General features: G+C 37.0%; 17 non-coding genes across 17 annotated transcripts; all 17 read right to left on the bottom strand.

Moving 5' to 3' along the window:
- Positions 1-480: 480 nt before the first annotated feature.
- On the bottom strand, positions 481-553 carry trnam-cau (transfer RNA methionine (anticodon CAU)). Its single transcript has one exon. It is a non-coding gene; the product is annotated as a tRNA-Met (tRNA).
- Positions 554-2,344: 1,791 nt separating this feature from the next.
- Positions 2,345-2,417, bottom strand: trnam-cau (transfer RNA methionine (anticodon CAU)). Its single transcript has one exon. It is a non-coding gene; the product is annotated as a tRNA-Met (tRNA).
- Positions 2,418-4,210: 1,793 nt separating this feature from the next.
- On the bottom strand, positions 4,211-4,283 carry trnam-cau (transfer RNA methionine (anticodon CAU)). Its single transcript has one exon. It is a non-coding gene; the product is annotated as a tRNA-Met (tRNA).
- Positions 4,284-4,983: 700 nt separating this feature from the next.
- Positions 4,984-5,056, bottom strand: trnam-cau (transfer RNA methionine (anticodon CAU)). Its single transcript has one exon. It is a non-coding gene; the product is annotated as a tRNA-Met (tRNA).
- Positions 5,057-5,917: 861 nt separating this feature from the next.
- trnam-cau (transfer RNA methionine (anticodon CAU)) lies at positions 5,918-5,990 on the bottom strand. Its single transcript has one exon. It is a non-coding gene; the product is annotated as a tRNA-Met (tRNA).
- A 700-nt stretch (positions 5,991-6,690) lies between these two features.
- On the bottom strand, positions 6,691-6,763 carry trnam-cau (transfer RNA methionine (anticodon CAU)). The gene has a single exon. It is a non-coding gene; the product is annotated as a tRNA-Met (tRNA).
- Positions 6,764-8,229: 1,466 nt separating this feature from the next.
- trnam-cau (transfer RNA methionine (anticodon CAU)) lies at positions 8,230-8,302 on the bottom strand. Its single transcript has one exon. It is a non-coding gene; the product is annotated as a tRNA-Met (tRNA).
- Positions 8,303-10,040: 1,738 nt separating this feature from the next.
- Positions 10,041-10,113, bottom strand: trnam-cau (transfer RNA methionine (anticodon CAU)). The gene has a single exon. It is a non-coding gene; the product is annotated as a tRNA-Met (tRNA).
- An 861-nt stretch (positions 10,114-10,974) lies between these two features.
- On the bottom strand, positions 10,975-11,047 carry trnam-cau (transfer RNA methionine (anticodon CAU)). Its single transcript has one exon. It is a non-coding gene; the product is annotated as a tRNA-Met (tRNA).
- Positions 11,048-11,908: 861 nt separating this feature from the next.
- Positions 11,909-11,981, bottom strand: trnam-cau (transfer RNA methionine (anticodon CAU)). The gene has a single exon. It is a non-coding gene; the product is annotated as a tRNA-Met (tRNA).
- Positions 11,982-12,842: 861 nt separating this feature from the next.
- Positions 12,843-12,915, bottom strand: trnam-cau (transfer RNA methionine (anticodon CAU)). Its single transcript has one exon. It is a non-coding gene; the product is annotated as a tRNA-Met (tRNA).
- An 861-nt stretch (positions 12,916-13,776) lies between these two features.
- On the bottom strand, positions 13,777-13,849 carry trnam-cau (transfer RNA methionine (anticodon CAU)). Its single transcript has one exon. It is a non-coding gene; the product is annotated as a tRNA-Met (tRNA).
- Positions 13,850-14,709: 860 nt separating this feature from the next.
- trnam-cau (transfer RNA methionine (anticodon CAU)) lies at positions 14,710-14,782 on the bottom strand. Its single transcript has one exon. It is a non-coding gene; the product is annotated as a tRNA-Met (tRNA).
- A 700-nt stretch (positions 14,783-15,482) lies between these two features.
- Positions 15,483-15,555, bottom strand: trnam-cau (transfer RNA methionine (anticodon CAU)). The gene has a single exon. It is a non-coding gene; the product is annotated as a tRNA-Met (tRNA).
- A 1,739-nt stretch (positions 15,556-17,294) lies between these two features.
- Positions 17,295-17,367, bottom strand: trnam-cau (transfer RNA methionine (anticodon CAU)). Its single transcript has one exon. It is a non-coding gene; the product is annotated as a tRNA-Met (tRNA).
- A 2,517-nt stretch (positions 17,368-19,884) lies between these two features.
- trnam-cau (transfer RNA methionine (anticodon CAU)) lies at positions 19,885-19,957 on the bottom strand. Its single transcript has one exon. It is a non-coding gene; the product is annotated as a tRNA-Met (tRNA).
- A 1,021-nt stretch (positions 19,958-20,978) lies between these two features.
- trnam-cau (transfer RNA methionine (anticodon CAU)) lies at positions 20,979-21,051 on the bottom strand. Its single transcript has one exon. It is a non-coding gene; the product is annotated as a tRNA-Met (tRNA).
- Positions 21,052-21,876: the final 825 nt, after the last annotated feature.

Below are 21,876 nucleotides of genomic sequence, written 5' to 3'. Positions count from 1 at the left end.
GGAAATCAAGAATCTTTAAACCGGGCACTGGTATCCGATTTTTTTTACAAACATTTTTACAATATATGATACTATTTAGTTTCTAATACTCTGTGCCCTGTGAGAGGCTCGAACTCACGACCATCAGATTATGAGAATGACGTGCTGCCTACTGCACCAACATGGGAACCATTGAGCAGCATGAGTCAGGCTTACAGCAATTTTTGCGCTAAGATTGATATTAAGTATAATAAAAATCCATGTTACACATATTATGTTAAATCAATATGAAAAATTTAACTACTGTTGTGCTCAATGAAGAATGCCATGTGTTATGGCTCTCAAGTAATTTCTTCTCAGAAGCCACAAGATTCTCATAAGTAATTCCTTCAGTATATCATGACAGCCGGGAAATTACGTTTCTTTGAACCGGGCACGGGTATCCGATTTTTTTACAAACATTTTTACAATGCATGATACTTGTTAGTTTCTAAAACTCTTTGCCCCGTGTGAGGCTCGAACTCACGACCTTCAGATTATGAGACTGACGCGCTGCCTACTGCGCCAACGAGACAACCAGATCACAACCAATTCAGGCTCATACCAATTTTTGCGCTAAGATCGATACAGAGTATAATTAAAATCCATGTTACACGTATCATGTTAAATCAATAGGAGAATTTGAACTACTGTTGTACACAATTAGGAATGCCATGTTTTATGGCTGTCAAGTCATTTCTTCCCAGAAGCAACAAGGTTCTCAGAAGTAATACCTTCAGAATATTAAGATAGCCTGGAAATCAAGAATCTTTAAACCGGGCACTGGTATCCGATTTTTTTTACAAACATTTTTACAATATATGATACTATTTAGTTTCTAAAACTCTGTCAAGTCATTTCTTCCCAGAAGCAACAAGGTTCTCAGAAGTAATACCTTCAGAATATTAAGATAGCCTGGAAATCAAGAATCTTTAAACCGGGCACTGGTATCCGATTTTTTTTACAAACATTTTTACAATATATGATACTATTTAGTTTCTAAAAATCTGTGCCCTGTGAGAGGCTCGAACTCACGACCTTCAGATTATGCGAATGACTTGCTGCCTACTGCACCAACGAGGGAACCAGTGAACAGCAAGAGTCAGGCTTAGAGCAATTTTTGCGCTTTGATTGATATTAAGTATAATAAAATTCCACGTAACACATAATATATAAATCATTATGACAACTTGAACTACTGTTGTACTCAATTAAGGATGCCATGTTTTATGGCTGTCAAGTAATTTCTTCTCAGAAGCCACAAGATTATCATAAGTAATACCTTCCGTACATTAAGACAGCCTGGAAATGAAGTTTCTTTAAACCGGGCACGGGTATCCGATTTTTTTACAAACATTTTTACAATGCATGATACTGGTTAGTTTCTAAAACTCAATGCCCCGTGTGAGGCTCGAACTCACGCCCTTCAGATTATGAGACTGCCACGCTGCCTACTGCGCCAACGAGGCAACCAGGTCACAACCATTCAGGCTCATACCAATTTTTGCGCTAAGATCGATACAGAGTATAATTAAAATCCATGTTACACGTATCATGTTAAATCAATAGGAGAATTTGAACTACTGTTGTACACAATTAGGAATGCCATGTTTTATGGCTGTCAAGTCATTTCTTCCCAGAAGCAACAAGGTTCTCAGAAGTAATACCTTCAGAATATTAAGATAGCCTGGAAATCAAGAATCTTTAAACCGGGCACTGGTATCCGATTTTTTTTACAAACATTTTTACAATATATGATACTATTTAGTTTCTAAAACTCTGTCAAGTCATTTCTTCCCAGAAGCAACAAGGTTCTCAGAAGTAATACCTTCAGAATATTAAGATAGCCTGGAAATCAAGAATATTTAAACCGGGCACTGGAATCCGATTTTTTTTACAAACATTTTTACAATATATGATACTATTTAGTTTCTAAAACTCTGTGCCCTGTGAGAGGCTCGAACTCACGACCTTCAGATTATGCGAATGACGTGCTGCCTACTGCACCAACAAAACCAGTGAACCGCAAGAGTCAGGCTTAGAGCAATTTTTGCGCTTTGATTGATATTAAGTATAATAAAAATCCACGTAACACATAATATGTAAATCATTATGACAACTTCAACTACTGTTGTACTCAATTAAGGATGCCATGTTTTATGGCTGTCAAGTAATTTCTTCTCAGAAGCCACAAGATTTTCATAAGTAATACCTTCCGTACATTAAGACAGCCTGGAAATGAAGTTTCTTTAAACCGGGCACGGGTATCCGATTTTTTTACAAACATTTTTACAATGCATGATACTAGTTAGTTTCTAAAACACTATGCCCCGTGTGAGGCTCGAACTCACGACCTTCAGATTATGAGATTGACGCGCTGCCTACTGCGCCAACGAGGCAACCAGATCACAACCATTGAGGCTCATACCAATTTTAGCGCTAAGATCGATACAGAGTATAATTAAAATCCATGTTACACGTATCATGTTAAATCAATAGGAGAATTTGAACTACTGTTGTACACAATTAGGAATGCCATGTTTTATGGCTGTCAAGTCATTTCTTCCCAGAAGCAACAAGGTTCTCAGAAGTAATACCTTCAGAATATTAAGATAGCCTGGAAATCAAGAATCTTTAAACCGGGCACTGGTATCCGATTTTTTTTACAAACATTTTTACAATATATGATACCATTTAGTTTCTAAAACTCTGTCAAGTCATTTCTTCCCAGAAGCAACAAGGTTCTCAGAAGTAATACCTTCAGAATATTAAGATAGCCTGGAAATCAAGAATCTTTAAACCGGGCACTGGTATCCGATTTTTTTTACAAACATTTTTACAATATATGATACTATTTAGTTTCTAAAAATCTGTGCCCTGTGAGAGGCTCGAACTCACGACCTTCAGATTATGCGAATGACTTGCTGCCTACTGCACCAACGAGGGAACCAGTGAACAGCAAGAGTCAGGCTTAGTGCAATTTTTGCGCTTTGATTGATATTAAGTATAATAAAAATCCACGTAACACATAATATATAAATCATTATGACAACTTGAACTACTGTTGTACTCAATTAAGGATGCCATGTTTTATGGCTGTCAAGTAATTTCTTCTCAGAAGCCACAAGATTATCATAAGTAATACCTTCCGTACATTAAGACAGCCTGGAAATGAAGTTTCTTTAAACCGGGCACGGGCATCCGATTTTTTTACAAACATTTTTACAATGCATGATACTTGTTAGTTTCTAAAACTCAATGCCCCGTGTGAGGCTCGAACTCACCACCTTCAGATTATGAGACTGCCACGCTGCCTACTGCGCCAACGAGGCAACCAGGTCACAACCATTCAGGCTCATACCAATTTTTGCGCTAAGATCGATACAGAGTATAATTAAAATCCATGTTACACGTATCATGTTAAATCAATAGGAGAATTTGAACTACTGTTGTACACAATTAGGAATGCCATGTTTTATGGCTGTCAAGTAATTTCTTCCCAGAAGCAACAAGGTTCTCAGAAGTAATACCTTCAGAATATTAAGATAGCCTGGAAATCAAGAATCTTTAAACCGGGCACTGGTATCCGATTTTTTTTACAAACATTTTTACAATATATGATACTATTTAGTTTCTAAAACTCTGTCAAGTCATTTCTTCCCAGAAGCAACAAGGTTCTCAGAAGTAATGCCTTCAGAATATTAAGATAGCCTGGAAATCAAGAATCTTTAAACCGGGCACTGGTATCCGATTTTTTTTACAAACATTTTTACAATATATGATACTATTTAGTTTCTAAAACTCTGTGCCCTGTGAGAGGCTCGAACTCACGACCTTCAGATTATGCGAATGACTTGCTGCCTACTGCACCAACGAGGGAACCAGTGAACAGCAAGAGTCAGGCTTAGAGCAATTTTTGCGCTTTGATTGATATTAAGTATAATAAAAATCCACGTAACACATAATATATAAATCATTATGACAACTTGCACTACTGTTGTACTCAATTAAGGATGCCATGTTTTATGGCTGTCAAGTAATTTCTTCTCAGAAGCCACAAGATCCTCATAAGTAATACCTTCCGTACATTAAGACAGCCTGGAAATGAAGTTTCTTTAAACCGGGCACGGGTATCCGATTTTTTTACAAACATTTTTACAATGCATGATACTAGTTAGTTTCTAAAACTCAATGCCCCGTGTGAGGCTCGAACTCACGACCTTCAGATTATGAGACTGACGCGCTGCCTACTGCGCCAACGAGGCAACTAAAACATAACCATTGAGGCTCATACCAATTTTAGCGCTAAGATCGATACAGAGTATAATTAAAATCCATGTTACACGTATCATGTTAAATCAATAGGAGAATTTGAACTACTGTTGCACACAATTAGGAATGCCATGTTTTATGGCTGTCAAGTCATTTCCTCCCAGAAGCAACTAGGTTCTCAGAAGTAATACCTTCAGAATATTAAGATAGCCTGGAAATCAAGAATCTTTAAACCGGGCACTGGTACCCGATTTTTTTTACAAACATTTTTACAGTATATGATACTATTAAGTTTCTAATACTCTGTGCCCTGTGAGAGGCTCGAACTCACGACCATCAGATTATGAGAATGACATGCTGCCTACTGCACCAACATGGGAACCATTGAACAGCAAGAGTCAGGCTTACAGCAATTTTTGCGCTAAGATTGATATTAAGTATAATAAAAATCCATGTTACACATATTATGTTAAATCAATATGAAACATTTAACTACTGTTGTGCTCAATGAAGAATGCCATGTGTTATGGCTCTCAAGTAATTTCTTCTCAGAAGCCACAAGATTCTCATAAGTAATTCCTTCAGTATATCATGACAGCCGGGAAATGAAGTTTCTTTGAACCGGGCACGGGTATCCGATTTTTTTACGAACATTTTTACAATGCATGATACTTGTTAGTTTCTAAAACTCTATGCCCCGTGTGAGGCTCGAACTCACGACCTTCAGATTATGAGACTGACGCGCTGCCTACTGCGCCAACGAGGCAACCAGATCACAGTCATTCAGGCTCATACCAATGTTTGCGCTAAGATCGATACAGAGTATAATTAAAATCCATGTTACACGTATCATGTTAAATCAATAGGAGAATTTAAACTACTGTTGTACACAATTAGGAATGCCATGTTTTATGGCTGTCAAGTAATTTCTTCCCAGAAGCAACAAGGTTCTCAGAAGTAATACCTTCAGAATATTAAGATAGCCTGGAAATCAAGAATCTTTAAACCGGGCACTGGTATCCGATTTTTTTTACAAACATTTTTACAATGTATGATACTATTTAGTTTCTAAAACTCTGTCAAGTCATTTCTTCCCAGAAGCAACAAGGTTCTCAGAAGTAATACCTTCAGAATATTAAGATAGCCTGGAAATCAAGAATCTTTAAACCGGGCACTGGTATCCGATTTTTTTTACAAACATTTTTACAATATATGATACTATTTAGTTTCTAATACTCTGTGCCCTGTGAGAGGCTCGAACTCACGACCATCAGATTATGAGAATGACGTGCTGCCTACTGCACCAACATGGGAACCATTGAGCAGCAAGAGTCAGGCTTACAGCAATTTTTGCGCTAAGATTGATATTAAGTATAATAAAAATCCATGTTACACATATTATGTTAAATCAATATGAAAAATTTAACTACTGTTGTGCTCAATGAAGAATGCCATGTGTTATGGCTCTCAAGTAATTTCTTCTCAGAAGCCACAAGATTCTCATAAGTAATTCCTTCAGTATATCATGACAGCCGGGAAATTACGTTTCTTTGAACCGGGCACGGGTATCCGATTTTTTTACAAACATTTTTACAATGCATGATACTAGTTAGTTTCTAAAACTCAATGCCCCGTGTGAGGCTCGAACTCACGACCTTCAGATTATGAGACTGACGCGCTGCCTACTGCGCCAACGAGGCAACTAAAACATAACCATTGAGGCTCATACCAATTTTAGCGCTAAGATCGATACAGAGTATAATTAAAATCCATGTTACACGTATCATGTTAAATCAATAGGAGAATTTGAACTACTGTTGCACACAATTAGGAATGCCATGTTTTATGGCTGTCAAGTCATTTCCTCCCAGAAGCAACTAGGTTCTCAGAAGTAATACCTTCAGAATATTAAGATAGCCTGGAAATCAAGAATCTTTAAACCGGGCACTGGTATCCGATTTTTTTTACAAACATTTTTACAATATATGATACTATTTAGTTTCTAATACTCTGTGCCCTGTGAGAGGCTCGAACTCACGACCATCAGATTATGAGAACGACGTGCTGCCTACTGCACCAACATGGGAACCATTGAGCAGCAAGAGTCAGGCTTACAGCAAATTTTGCGCTGAGATTGATATAAAGTATAATAAAAATCCATGTTACATATATTATGTTAAATCAATATGAAAAATTTAACTACTGTTGTGCTCAATGAAGAATGCCATGTGTTATGGCTCTCAAGTAATTTCTTCTCAGAAGCCACAAGATTCTCATAAGTAATTCCTTCAGTATATCATGACAGCCGGGAAATTAAGTTTCTTTGAACCGGGCACGGGTATCCGATTTTTTTACAAACATTTTTACAATGCATGATACTTGTTAGTTTCTAAAACTCTATGCCCCGTGTGAGGCTCGAACTCACGACCTTCAGATTATGAGACTGACGCGCTGCCTACTGCGCCAACGAGGCAACCAGATCACAACCATTCAGGCTCATACCAATTTTTGCGCTAAGATCGATACAGAGTATAATTAAAATCCATGTTACACGTATCATGTTAAATCAATAGGAGAATTTGAACTACTGTTGTACACAATTAGGAATGCCATGTTTCATGGCTGTCAAGTCATTTCTTCCCAGAAGCAACAAGGTTCTCAGCAGTAATACCTTCAGAATATTAAGATAGCCTGGAAATCAAGAATCTTTAAACCGGGCACTGGTATCCGATTTTTTTTACAAAGATTTTTACAATATATGATACTATTTAGTTTCTAAAAATCTGTGCCCTGTGAGAGGCTCGAACTCACGACCTTCAGATTATGCGAATGACTTGCTGCCTACTGCACCAACGAGGGAACCAGTGTACAGCAAGAGTCAGGCTTAGAGCAATTTTTGCGCTTTGATTGATATTAAGTATAATAAAAATCCACCTAACACATAATATATAAATCATTATGACAACTTGAACTACTGTTGTACTCAATTAAGGATGCCATGTTTTATGGCTGTCAAGCAATTTCTTCTCAGAAGCCACAAGATTCTCATAAGTAATACCTTCCGTACATTAAGACAGCCTGGAAATGAACTTTCTTTAAACCGGGCACGGGTATCCGATTTTTTTACAAACATTTTTACAATGCATGATACTAGTTAGTTTCTAAAACTCAATGCCCCGTGTGAGGCTCGAACTCACGATCTTCAGATTATGAGACTTGGCCTACTGCGCAAACGAGGCAACCAAATCATAACCATTCAGGCTCATACCAATTATTGCGCTAAGATCGATACAAAGTATTATAAAAATCCATGTTACACGTATCATGTTAAATCAATAGGAACATTTGAACTACTGTTGTACACAATTAGGAATGCCATGTTTTATGGCTGTCAAGTCATTTCTTCCCAGAAGCAAAAAGGTTCTCAGAAGTAATACCTTCAGAATATTAAGATAGCCTGGAAATCAAGAATCTTTAAACCGGGCACTGGTATCCGATTTTTTTTACAAACATTTTTACAATATATGATACTATTTAGTTTCTAATACTCTGTGCCCTGTGAGAGGCTCGAACTCACGACCATCAGATTATGAGAATGACGTGCTGCCTACTGCACCAACATGGGAACCATTGAGCAGCAAGAGTCAGGCTTACAGCAAATTTTGCGCTAAGATTGATATAAAGTATAATAAAAATCCATGTTACATATATTATGTTAAATCAATATGAAAAATTTAACTACTGTTGTGCTCAATGAAGAATGCCATGTGTTATGGCTCTCAAGTAATTTCTTCTCAGAAGCCACAAGATTCTCATAAGTAATTCCTTCAGTATATCATGACAGCCGGGAAATTAAGTTTCTTTGAACCGGGCACGGGTATCCGATTTTTTTACAAACATTTTTACAATGCATGATACTTGTTAGTTTCTAAAAAGCTATGCCCCGTGTGAGGCTCGAACTCACGACCTTCAGATTATGAGACTGACGCGCTGCCTACTGCGCCAACGAGGCAACCAGATCACAACCATTCAGGCTCATACCAATTTTTGCGCTAAGATCGATACAGAGTATAATTAAAATCCATGTTACACGTATCATGTTAAATCAATAGGAGAATTTGAACTACTGTTGTACACAATTAGGAATGCCATGTTTTATGGCTGTCAAGTCATTTCTTCCCAGAAGCAACAAGGTTCTCAGAAGTAATACCTTCAGAATATTAAGATAGCCTGGAAATCAAGAATCTTTAAACCGGGCACTGGTATCCGATTTTTTTTACAAACATTTTTACAATATATGATACTATTTAGTTTCTAAAACTCTGTCAAGTCATTTCTTCCCAGAAGCAACAAGGTTCTCAGAAGTAATACCTTCAGAATATTAAGATAGCCTGGAAATCAAGAATCTTTAAACCGGGCACTGGTATCCGATTTTTTTTACAAACATTTTTACAATATATGATACTATTTAGTTTCTAAAACTCTGTGCCCTGTGAGAGGCTCGAACTCACGACCTTCAGATTATGAGACTGACGCGCTGCCTACTAGAGTATAACTAGAGTATAATTAAAGTCCATGTTACACGTATCATGTTAAATCAATAGGAGAATTTGAACTACTGTTGTACACAATTAGGAATGCCATGTTTTATGGCTGTCAAGTAATTTCTTCCCAGAAGCAACAAGGTTCTCAGAAGTAATACCTTCAGAATATTAAGATAGCCTGGAAATCAAGAATCTTTAAACCGGGCACTGGTATCCGATTTTTTTTACAAACATTTTTACAATATATGATACTATTTAGTTTCTAAAACTCTGTCAAGTCATTTCTTCCCAGAAGCAACAAGGTTCTCAGAAGTAATGCCTTCAGAATATTAAGACAGCCTGGAAATGAAGTTTCTTTAAACCGGGCATGGGTATCCGATTTTTTTACAAACATTTTTACAATGCATGATACTAGTTAGTTTCTAAAATACTATGCCCCGTGTGAGGCTCGAACTCACGACCTTCAGATTATGAGACTGACGTGCTGCCTACTGCGCCAACGAGGCAACCAGATCACAACCATTGAGGCTCATACCAATTTTAGCGCTAAGATCGATACAGAGTATAATTAAAATCCATGTTACACATATCATGTTAAATCAATAGGAGAATTTGAACTACTGTTGCACACAATTAGGAATGCCATGTTTTATGGCTGTCAAGTCATTTCCTCCCAGTAGCAACTAGGTTCTCAGAAGTAATACCTTCAGAATATTAAGATAGCCTGGAAATCAAGAATCTTTAAACCGGGCACTGGTATCCGATTTTTTTTACAAACATTTTTACAGTATATGATACTATTAAGTTTCTAATACTCTGTGCCCTGTGAGAGGCTCGAACTCACGACCATCAGATTATGAGAATGACATGCTGCCTACTGCACCAACATGGGAACCATTGAACAGCAAGAGTCAGGCTTACAGTAATTTTTGCGCTAAGATTGATATTAAGTATAATAAAAATCCATGTTACACATATTATGTTAAATCAATATGAAAAAGTTAACTACTGTTGTGCTCAATGAAGAATGCCATGTGTTATGGCTCTCAAGTAATTTCTTCTCAGAAGCCACAAGATTCTCATAAGTAATTCCTTCAGTATATCATGACAGCCGGGAAATGAAGTTTCTTTGAACCGGGCACGGGTATCCGATTTTTTTACAAACATTTTTACAATGCATGATACTTGTTAGTTTCTAAAACTCTCTGCCCCGTGTGAGGCTCGAACTCACGACCTTCAGATTATGAGACTGACGCGCTGCCTACTGCGCCAACAAGGCAACCAGATCACAACCATTCAGGCTCATACCAATGTTTGCGCTAAGATCGATACAGAGTATAATTAAAATCCATGTTACACGTATCATGTTAAATCAATAGGAGAATTTGAACTACTGTTGTACACAATTAGGAATGCCATGTTTTATGGCTGTCAAGTCATTTCTTCCCAGAAGCAACAAGGTTCTCAGAAGTAATACCTTCAGAATATTAAGATAGCCTGGAAATCAAGAATCTTTAAACCGGGCACTGGTATCCGATTTTTTTTACAAACATTTTTACAATATATGATACTATTTAGTTTCTAAAACTCTGTCAAGTCATTTCTTCCCAGAAGCAACAAGGTTCTCAGAAGTAATACCTTCAGAATATTAAGATAGCCTGGAAATCAAGAATCTTTAAACCGGGCACTGGTATCCGATTTTTTTTACAAACATTTTTACAATATATGATACTATTTAGTTTCTAATACTCTGTGCCCTGTGAGAGGCTCGAACTCACGACCATCAGATTATGAGAATGACGTGCTAACTACTGCACCAACATGGGAACCATTGAGCAGCAAGAGTCAGGCTTACAGCAATTTTTGCGCTAAGATTGATATTAAGTATAATAAAAATCCATGTTACACATATTATGTTAAATCAATATGAAAAATTTAACTACTGTTGTGCTCAATGAAGAATGCCATGTGTTATGGCTCTCAAGTAATTTCTTCTCAGAAGCCACAAGATTCTCATAAGTAATTCCTTCAGTATATCATGACAGCCGGGAAATTAAGTTTCTTTGAACCGGGCACGGGTATCCGATTTTTTTACAAACATTTTTACAATGCATGATACTTGTTAGTTTCTAAAACTCTATGCCCCGTGTGAGGCTCGAACTCACGACCTTCAGATTATGAGACTGACGCGCTGCCGACTGCGCCAACGAGGCAACCAGATCACAACCATTCAGGCTCATACCAATGTTTGCGCTAAGATCGATACAGAGTATAATTAAAATCCATGTTACACGTATCATGTTAAATCAATAGGAGAATTTGAACTACTGTTGTACACAATTAGGAATGCCATGTTTTATGGCTGTCAAGTCATTTCTTCCCAGAAGCAACAAGGTTCTCAGAAGTAATACCTTCAGAATATTAAGATAGCCTGGAAATCAAGAATCTTTAAACCGGGCACTGGTATCCGATTTTTTTTACAAACATTTTTACAATATATGATACTATTTAGTTTCTAAAACTCTGTCAAGTCATTTCTTCCCAGAAGCAACAAGGTTCTCAGAAGTAATACCTTCAGAATATTAAGATAGCCTGGAAATCAAGAATCTTTAAACCGGGCACTGGTATCCGATTTTTTTTACAAACATTTTTACAATATATGATACTATTTAGTTTCTAATACTCTGTGCCCTGTGAGAGGCTCGAACTCACGACCATCAGATTATGAGAATGACGTGCTGCCTACTGCACCAACATGGGAACCATTGAGCAGCAAGAGTCAGGCTTACAGCAATTTTTGCGCTAAGATTGATATTAAGTATAATAAAAATCCATGTTACACATATTATGTTAAATCAATATGAAAAATTTAACTACTGTTGTGCTCAATGAAGAATGCCATGTGTTATGGCTCTCAAGTAATTTCTTCTCAGAAGCCACAAGATTCTCATAAGTAATTCCTTCAGTATATCATGACAGCCGGGAAATTACGTTTCTTTGAACCGGGCACGGGTATCCGATTTTTTTACAAACATTTTTACAATGCATGATACTTGTTAGTTTCTAAAACTCAATGCCCCGTGTGAGGCTCGAACTCACGACCTTCAGATTATGAGATTGACGCGCTGCCTACTGCGCCAACGAGGCAACCAGATCACAACCATTGAGGCTCATACCAATTTTAGCGCTAAGATCGATACAGAGTATAATTAAAATCCATGTTACACGTATCATGTTAAATCAATAGGAGAATTTGAACTACTGTTGTACACAATTAGGAATGCCATGTTTTATGGCTGTCAAGTCATTTCTTCCCAGAAGCAACAAGGTTCTCAGAAGTAATACCTTCAGAATATTAAGATAGCCTGGAAATCAAGAATCTTTAAACCGGGCACTGGTATCCGATTTTTTTTACAAACATTTTTACAATATATGATACCATTTAGTTTCTAAAACTCTGTCAAGTCATTTCTTCCCAGAAGCAACAAGGTTCTCAGAAGTAATACCTTCAGAATATTAAGATAGTCTGGAAATCAAGAATCTTTAAACCGGGCACTGGTATCCGATTTTTTTTACAAACATTTTTACAATATATGATACTATTAAGTTTCTAATACTCTGTGCCCTGTGAGAGGCTCGAACTCACGACCATCAGATTATGAGAATGACATGCTGCCTACTGCACCAACATGGGAACCATTGAACAGCAAGAGTCAGGCTTACAGCAATTTTTGCGCTAAGATTGATATTAAGTATAATAAAAATCCATGTTACACATATTATGTTAAATCAATATGAAAAATTTAACTACTGTTGTGCTCAATGAAGAATGCCATGTGTTATGGCTCTCAAGTAATTTCTTCTCAGAAGCCACAAGATTCTCATAAGTAATTCCTTCAGTATATCATGACAGCCGGGAAATTACGTTTCTTTGAACCGGGCACGGGTATCCGATTTTTTTACGAACATTTTTACAATGCATGATACTTGTTAGTTTCTAAAACTCTATGCCCCGTGTGAGGCTCGAACTCACGACCTTCAGATTATGAGACTGACGCGCTGCCTACTGCGCTAACGAGACAACCAGATCACAACCAATTCAGGCTCATACCAATTTTTGCGCTATGATCGATACAGAGTATAATTAAAATCCATGTTACACGTATCATGTTAAATCAATAGGAGAATTTGAACTACTGTTGTACACAATTAGGAATGCCATGTTTTATGGCTGTCAAGTCATTTCTTCCCAGAAGCAACAAGGTTCTCAGAAGTAATACCTTCAGAATATTAAGATAGCCTGGAAATCAAGAATCTTTAAACCGGGCACTGGTATCCGATTTTTTTTACAAACATTTTTACAATATATGATACTATTTAGTTTCTAAAACTCTGTCAAGTCATTTCTTCCCAGAAGCAACAAGGTTCTCAGAAGTAATGCCTTCAGAATATTAAGATAGCCTGGAAATCAAGAATCTTTAAACCGGGCACTGGTATCCGATTTTTTTTACAAACATTTTTACAATATATGATACTATTTAGTTTCTAAAACTCTGTGCCCTGTGAGAGGCTCGAACTCACGACCTTCAGATTATGCGAATGACTTGCTGCCTACTGCACCAACGAGGGAACCAGTGAACAGCAAGAGTCAGGCTTAGAGCAATTTTTGCGCTTTGATTGATATTAAGTATAATAAAAATCCACGTAACACATAATATATAAATCATTATGACAACTTGCACTACTGTTGTACTCAATTAAGGATGCCATGTTTTATGGCTGTCAAGTAATTTCTTCTCAGAAGCCACAAGATCCTCATAAGTAATACCTTCCGTACATTAAGACAGCCTGGAAATGAAGTTTCTTTAAACCGGGCACGGGTATCCGATTTTTTTACAAACATTTTTACAATGCATGATACTAGTTAGTTTCTAAAACTCAATGCCCCGTGTGAGGCTCGAACTCACGACCTTCAGATTATGAGACTGACGCGCTGCCTACTGCGCCAACGAGGCAACTAAAACATAACCATTGAGGCTCATACTAATTTTAGCGCTAAGATCGATACAGAGTATAATTAAAATCCATGTTACACGTATCATGTTAAATCAATAGGAGAATTTGAACTACTGTTGTACACAATTAGGAATGCCATGTTTTATGGCTGTCAAGTCATTTCTTCCCAGAAGCAACAAGGTTCTCAGAAGTAATACCTTCAGAATATTAAGATAGCCTGGAAATCAAGAATCTTTAAACCGGGCACTGGTATCCGATTTTTTTTACAAACATTTTTACAATATATGATACTATTTAGTTTCTAAAACTCTGTCAAGTCATTTCTTCCCAGAAGCAACAAGGTTCTCAGAAGTAATACCTTCAGAATATTAAGATAGCCTGGAAATCAAGAATCTTTAAACCGGGCACTGGTATCCGATTTTTTTTACAAACATTTTTACAATATATGATACTATTTAGTTTCTAAAACTCTGTGCCCTGTGAGAGGCTCGAACTCACGACCTTCAGATTATGCGAATGACTTGCTGCCTACTGCACCAACGAGGGAACCAGTGAACAGCAAGAGTCAGGCTTAGAGCAATTTTTGCGCTTTGATTGATATTAAGTATAATAAAAATCCACGTAACACATAATATATAAATCATTATGACAACTTGCACTACTGTTGTACTCCATTAAGGATGCCATGTTTTATGGCTGTCAAGTAATTTCTTCTCAGAAGCCACAAGATCCTCATAAGTAATACCTTCCGTACATTAAGACAGCCTGGAAATGAAGTTTCTTTAAACCGGGCACGGGTATCCGATTTTTTTACAAACATTTTTACAATGCATGATACTAGTTAGTTTCTAAAACTCAATGCCCCGTGTGAGGCTCGAACTCACGACCTTCAGATTATGAGACTGACGCGCTGCCTACTGCGCCAACGAGGCAACTAAAACATATCCATTGAGGCTCATACCAATTTTAGCGCTAAGATCGATACAGAGTATAATTAAAATCCATGTTACACGTATCATGTTAAATCAATAGGAGAATTTGAACTACTGTTGCACACAATTAGGAATGCCATGTTTTATGGCTGTCAAGTCATTTCCTCCCAGAAGTAACTAGGTTCTCAGAAGTAATACCTTCAGAATATTAAGATAGCCTGGAAATCAAGAATCTTTAAACCGGGCACTGGTACCCGATTTTTTTTACAAACATTTTTACAGTATATGATACTATTAAGTTTCTAATACTCTGTGCCCTGTGAGAGGCTCGAACTCACGACCATCAGATTATGAGAATGACATGCTGCCTACTGCACCAACATGGGAACCATTGAGCAGCAAGAGTCAGGCTTACAGCAATTTTTGCGCTAAGATTGATATTAAGTATAATAAAAATCCATGTTACACATATTATGTTAAATCAATATGAAAAATTTAACTACTGTTGTGCTCAATGAAGAATGCCATGTGTTATGGCTCTCAAGTAATTTCTTCTCAGAAGCCACAAGATTCTCATAAGTAATTCCTTCAGTATATCATGACAGCCGGGAAATTACGTTTCTTTGAACCGGGCACGGGTATCCGATTTTTTTACAAACATTTTTACAATGCATGATACTTGTTAGTTTCTAAAACTCAATGCCCCGTGTGAGGCTCGAACTCACGACCTTCAGATTATGAGATTGACGCGCTGCCTACTGCGCCAACGAGGCAACCAGATCACAACCATTGAGGCTCATACCAATTTTAGCGCTAAGATCGATACAGAGTATAATTAAAATCCATGTTACACGTATCATGTTAAATCAATAGGAGAATTTGAACTACTGTTGTACACAATTAGGAATGCCATGTTTTATGGCTGTCAAGTCATTTCTTCCCAGAAGCAACAAGGTTCTCAGAAGTAATACCTTCAGAATATTAAGATAGCCTGGAAATCAAGAATCTTTAAACCGGGCACTGGTATCCGATTTTTTTTACAAACATTTTTACAATATATGATACCATTTAGTTTCTAAAACTCTGTCAAGTCATTTCTTCCCAGAAGCAACAAGGTTCTCAGAAGTAATACCTTCAGAATATTAAGATAGTCTGGAAATCAAGAATCTTTAAACCGGGCACTGGTATCCGATTTTTTTTACAAACATTTTTACAATATATGATACTATTAAGTTTCTAATACTCTGTGCCCTGTGAGAGGCTCGAACTCACGACCATCAGATTATGAGAATGACATGCTGCCTACTGCACCAACATGGGAACCATTGAACAGCAAGAGTCAAGCTTACAGCAATTTTTGCGCTAAGATTGATATTAAGTATAATAAAAATCCATGTTACACATATTACGTTAAATCAATATGAAAAATTGAACTACTGTTGTGCTCAATGAAGAATTCCATGTGTTATGGCTCTCAAGTAATTTCTTCTCAGAAGCCACAAGATTCTCATAAGTAATTCCTTCAGTATATCATGACTGCCGGGAAATGAAGTTTCTTTGAACCGGGCACGGGTATCCGATTTTTTTACAAACATTTTTACAATGCATGATACTTGTTAGTTGCTAAAACTCTATGCCCCGTGTGAGGCTCGAACTCACGACCTTCAGATTATGAGACTGACGCGCTGCCTACTAGAGTATAACTAGAATATAATTAAAGTCCATGTTACACGTATCATGTTAAATCAATAGGAGAATTTGAACTACTGTTGTACACAATTAGGAATGCCATGTTTTATGGCTGTCAAGTAATTTCTTCCCAGAAGCAACAAGGTTCTCAGAAGTAATACCTTCAGAATATTAAGATAGCCTGGAAATCAAGAATCTTTAAACCGGGCACTGGTATCCGATTTTTTTTACAAACATTTTTACAATATATGATACTATTTAGTTTCTAAAACTCTGTCAAGTCATTTCTTCCCAGAAGCAACAAGGTTCTCAGAAGTAATGCCTTCAGAATATTAAGATAGCCTGGAAATCAAGAATCTTTAAACCGGGCACTGGTATCCGATTTTTTTTACAAACATTTTTACAATATATGATACTATTTAGTTTCTAAAACTCTGTGCCCTGTGAGAGGCTCGAACTCACGACCTTCAGATTATGCGAATGACTTGCTGCCTACTGCACCAACGAGGGAACCAGTGAACAGCAAGAGTCAGGCTTAGAGCAATTTTTGCGCTTTGATTGATATTAAGTATAATAAAAATCCACGTAACACATAATATATAAATCATTATGACAACTTGCACTACTGTTGTACTCAATTAAGGATGCCATGTTTTATGGCTGTCAAGTAATTTCTTCTCAGAAGCCACAAGATCCTCATAAGTAATACCTTCCGTACATTAAGACAGCCTGGAAATGAAGTTTCTTTAAACCGGGCACGGGTATCCGATTTTTTTACAAACATTTTTACAATGCATGATACTAGTTAGTTTCTAAAACTCAATGCCCCGTGTGAGGCTCAAACTCACGACCTTCAGATTATGAGACTGACGCGCTGCCTACTGCGCCAACGAGGCAACTAAAACATATCCATTGAGGCTCATACCAATTTTAGCGCTAAGATCGATACAGAGTATAATTAAAATCCATGTTACACGTATCATGTTAAATCAATAGGAGAATTTGAACTACTGTTGCACACAATTAGGAATGCCATGTTTTATGGCTGTCAAGTCATTTCCTCCCAGAAGTAACTAGGTTCTCAGAAGTAATACCTTCAGAATATTAAGATAGCCTGGAAATCAAGAATCTTTAAACCGGGCACTGGTACCCGATTTTTTTTACAAACATTTTTACAGTATATGATACTATTAAGTTTCTAATACTCTGTGCCCTGTGAGAGGCTCGAACTCACGACCATCAGATTATGAGAATGACATGCTGCCTACTGCACCAACATGGGAACCATTGAGCAGCAAGAGTCAGGCTTACAGCAATTTTTGCGCTAAGATTGATATTAAGTATAATAAAAATCCATGTTACACATATTATGTTAAATCAATATGAAAAATTTAACTACTGTTGTGCTCAATGAAGAATGCCATGTGTTATGGCTCTCAAGTAATTTCTTCTCAGAAGCCACAAGATTCTCATAAGTAATTCCTTCAGTATATCATGACAGCCGGGAAATTAAGTTTCTTTGAACCGGGCACGGGTATCCGATTTTTTTACAAACATTTTTACAATGCATGATACTTGTTAGTTTCTAAAACTCTATGCCCCGTGTGAGGCTCGAACTCACGACCTTCAGATTATGAGACTTGACGCGCTGCCTACTGCGCCAACGAGGCAACCAGATCACAATCCATTGCAGGCTCATACCAATGTTTAGCGCTAAGATCGATACAGAGTATAATTAAAATCCATGTTACACGTATCATGTTAAATCAATAGGAGAATTTGAACTACTGTTGTACACAATTAGGAATGCCATGTTTTATGGCTGTCAAGTCATTTCTTCCCAGAAGCAACAAGGTTCTCAGAAGTAATACCTTCAGAATATTAAGATAGCCTGGAAATCAAGAATCTTTAAACCGGGCACTGGTATCCGATTTTTTTTACAAACATTTTTACAATATATGATACTATTTAGTTTCTAAAACTCTGTCAAGTCATTTCTTCCCAGAAGCAACAAGGTTCTCAGAAGTAATACCTTCAGAATATTAAGATAGTCTGGAAATCAAGAATCTTTAAACCGGGCACTGGTATCCGATTTTTTTTACAAACATTTTTACAATATATGATACTATTAAGTTTCTAATACTCTGTGCCCTGTGAGAGGCTCGAACTCACGACCATCAGATTATGAGAATGACATGCTGCCTACTGCACCAACATGGGAACCATTGAACAGCAAGAGTCAAGCTTACAGCAATTTTTGCGCTAAGATTGATATTAAGTATAATAAAAATCCATGTTACACATATTATGTTAAATCAATATGAAAAATTGAACTACTGTTGTGCTCAATGAAGAATGCCATGTGTTATGGCTCTCAAGTAATTTCTTCTCAGAAGCCACAAGATTCTCATAAGTAATTCCTTCAGTATATCATGACTGCCGGGAAATGAAGTTTCTTTGAACCGGGCACGGGTATCCGATTTTTTTACAAACATTTTTACAATGCATGATACTTGTTAGTTGCTAAAACTCTATGCCCCGTGTGAGGCTCGAACTCACGACCTTCAGATTATGAGACTGACGCGCTGCCTACTAGAGTATAACTAGAATATAATTAAAGTCCATGTTACACGTATCATGTTAAATCAATAGGAGAATTTGAACTACTGTTGTACACAATTAGGAATGCCATGTTTTATGGCTGTCAAGTAATTTCTTCCCAGAAGCAACAAGGTTCTCAGAAGTAATACCTTCAGAATATTAAGATAGCCTGGAAATCAAGAATCTTTAAACCGGGCACTGGTATCCGATTTTTTTTTACAAACATTTTTACAATATATGATACTATTTAGTTTCTAAAACTCTGTCAAGTCATTTCTTCCCAGAAGCAACAAGGTTCTCAGAAGTAATGCCTTCAGAATATTAAGATAGCCTGGAAATCAAGAATCTTTAAACCGGGCACTGGTATCCGATTTTTTTTACAAACATTTTTACAATATATGATACTATTTAGTTTCTAAAACTCTGTGCCCTGTGAGAGGCTCGAACTCACGACCTTCAGATTATGCGAATGACTTGCTGCCTACTGCACCAACGAGGGAACCAGTGAACAGCAAGAGTCAGGCTTAGAGCAATTTTTGCGCTTTGATTGATATTAAGTATAATAAAAATCCACGTAACACATAATATATAAATCATTATGACAACTTGCACTACTGTTGTACTCAATTAAGGATGCCATGTTTTATGGCTGTCAAGTAATTTCTTCTCAGAAGCCACAAGATCCTCATAAGTAATACCTTCCGTACATTAAGACAGCCTGGAAATGAAGTTTCTTTAAACCGGGCACGGGTATCCGATTTTTTTACAAACATTTTTACAATGCATGATACTAGTTAGTTTCTAAAACTCAATGCCCCGTGTGAGGCTCGAACTCACGACCTTCAGATTATGAGACTGACGCGCTGCCTACTGCGCCAACGAGGCAACTAAAACATAACCATTGAGGCTCATACCAATTTTAGCGCTAAGATCGATACAGAGTATAATTAAAATCCATGTTACACGTATCATGTTAAATCAATAGGAGAATTTGAACTACTGTTGCACACAATTAGGAATGCCATGTTTTATGGCTGTCAAGTCATTTCCTCCCAGAAGCAACTAGGTTCTCAGAAGTAATACCTTCAGAATATTAAGATAGCCTGGAAATCAAGAATCTTTAAACCGGGCACTGGTATCCGATTTTTTTTACAAACATTTTTACAATATATGATACTATTTAGTTTCTAAAACTCTGTCAAGTCATTTCTTCCCAAAAGCAACAAGGTTCTCAGAAGTAATACCTTCAGAATATTAAGATAGCCTGGAAATCAAGAATCTTTAAACCGGGCACTGGTATCCGATTTTTTTTACAAACATTTTTACAATATATGATACTATTTAGTTTCTAAAACTCTGTCAAGTCATTTCTTCCCAAAAGCAACAAGGTTCTCAGAAGTAATACCTTCAGAATATTAAGATAGCCTGGAAATCAAGAATCTTTAAACCGGGCACTGGTATCCGATTTTTTTTACAAACATTTTTACAGTATATGATACTATTAGTTTCTAATACTCTGTGCCCTGTGAGAGGCTCGAACTCACGACCATCAGATTATGAGAATGACATGCTGCCTACTGCACCAACATGGGAACCATTGAACAGCAATAGTCAGGCTTACAGCAATTTTTGCGCTAAGATTGATATTAAGTATAATAAAAATCCATGTTACACATATTATGTTAAATCAATATGAAAAATTTAACTACTGTTGTGCTCAATGAAGAATGCCATGTGTTATGGCTCTCAAGTAATTTCTTCTCAGAAGCCACAAGATTCTCATAAGTAATTCCTTCAGTATATCATGACAGCCGGGAAATGAAGTTTCTTTGAACCGGGCACGGGTATCCGATTTTTTTACAAACATTTTTACAATGCATGATACTTGTTAGTTTCTAAAACTCTATGCCCCGTGTGAGGCTCGAACTCACGACCTTCAGATTATGAGACTGACGCGCTGCCTACTGCGCCAACGAGGCAACCAGATCACAATCATTCAGGCTCATACCAATGTTTGCGCTAAGATCGATACAGAGTATAATTAAAATCCATGTTACACGTATCATGTTAAATCAATAGGAGAATTTGAACTACTGTTGTACACAATTAGGAATGCCATGTTTTATGGCTGTCAAGTCATTTCTTCCCAGAAGCAACAAGGTTCTCAGAAGTAATACCTTCAGAATATTAAGATAGCCTGGAAATCAAGAATCTTTAAACCGGGCACTGGTATCCGATTTTTTTTTACAAACATTTTTACAATATATGATACTATTTAGTTTCTAAAACTCCTGTCAAGTCATTTCTTCCCAGAAGCAACAAGGTTCTCAGAAGTAATGCCTTCAGAATATTAAGATAGCCTGGAAATCAAGAATCTTTAAACCGGGCACTGGTATCCGATTTTTTTTACAAACATTTTTACAATATATGATACTATTTAGTTTCTAAAACTCTGTGCCCTGTGAGAGGCTCGAACTCACGACCTTCAGATTATGCGAATGACTTGCTGCCTACTGCACCAACGAGGGAACCAGTGAACAGCAAGAGTCAGGCTTAGAGCAATTTTTGCGCTTTGATTGATATTAAGTATAATAAAAATCCACGTAACACATAATATATAAATCATTATGACAACTTGCACTACTGTTGTACTCAATTAAGGATGCCATGTTTTATGGCTGTCAAGTAATTTCTTCTCAGAAGCCACAAGATCCTCATAAGTAATACCCTCCGTACATTAAGACAGCCTGGAAATGAAGTTTCTTTAAACCGGGCACGGGTATCCGATTTTTTTACAAACATTT

Source organism: Gadus chalcogrammus, chromosome 18 (assembly GCF_026213295.1).
Source record: "Gadus chalcogrammus isolate NIFS_2021 chromosome 18, NIFS_Gcha_1.0, whole genome shotgun sequence".
Taxonomy (NCBI): domain Eukaryota; kingdom Metazoa; phylum Chordata; class Actinopteri; order Gadiformes; family Gadidae; genus Gadus; species Gadus chalcogrammus.
Note: the sequence above shows the minus strand (reverse complement) of the source record. Positions and strands in the feature narration are given on the sequence as shown.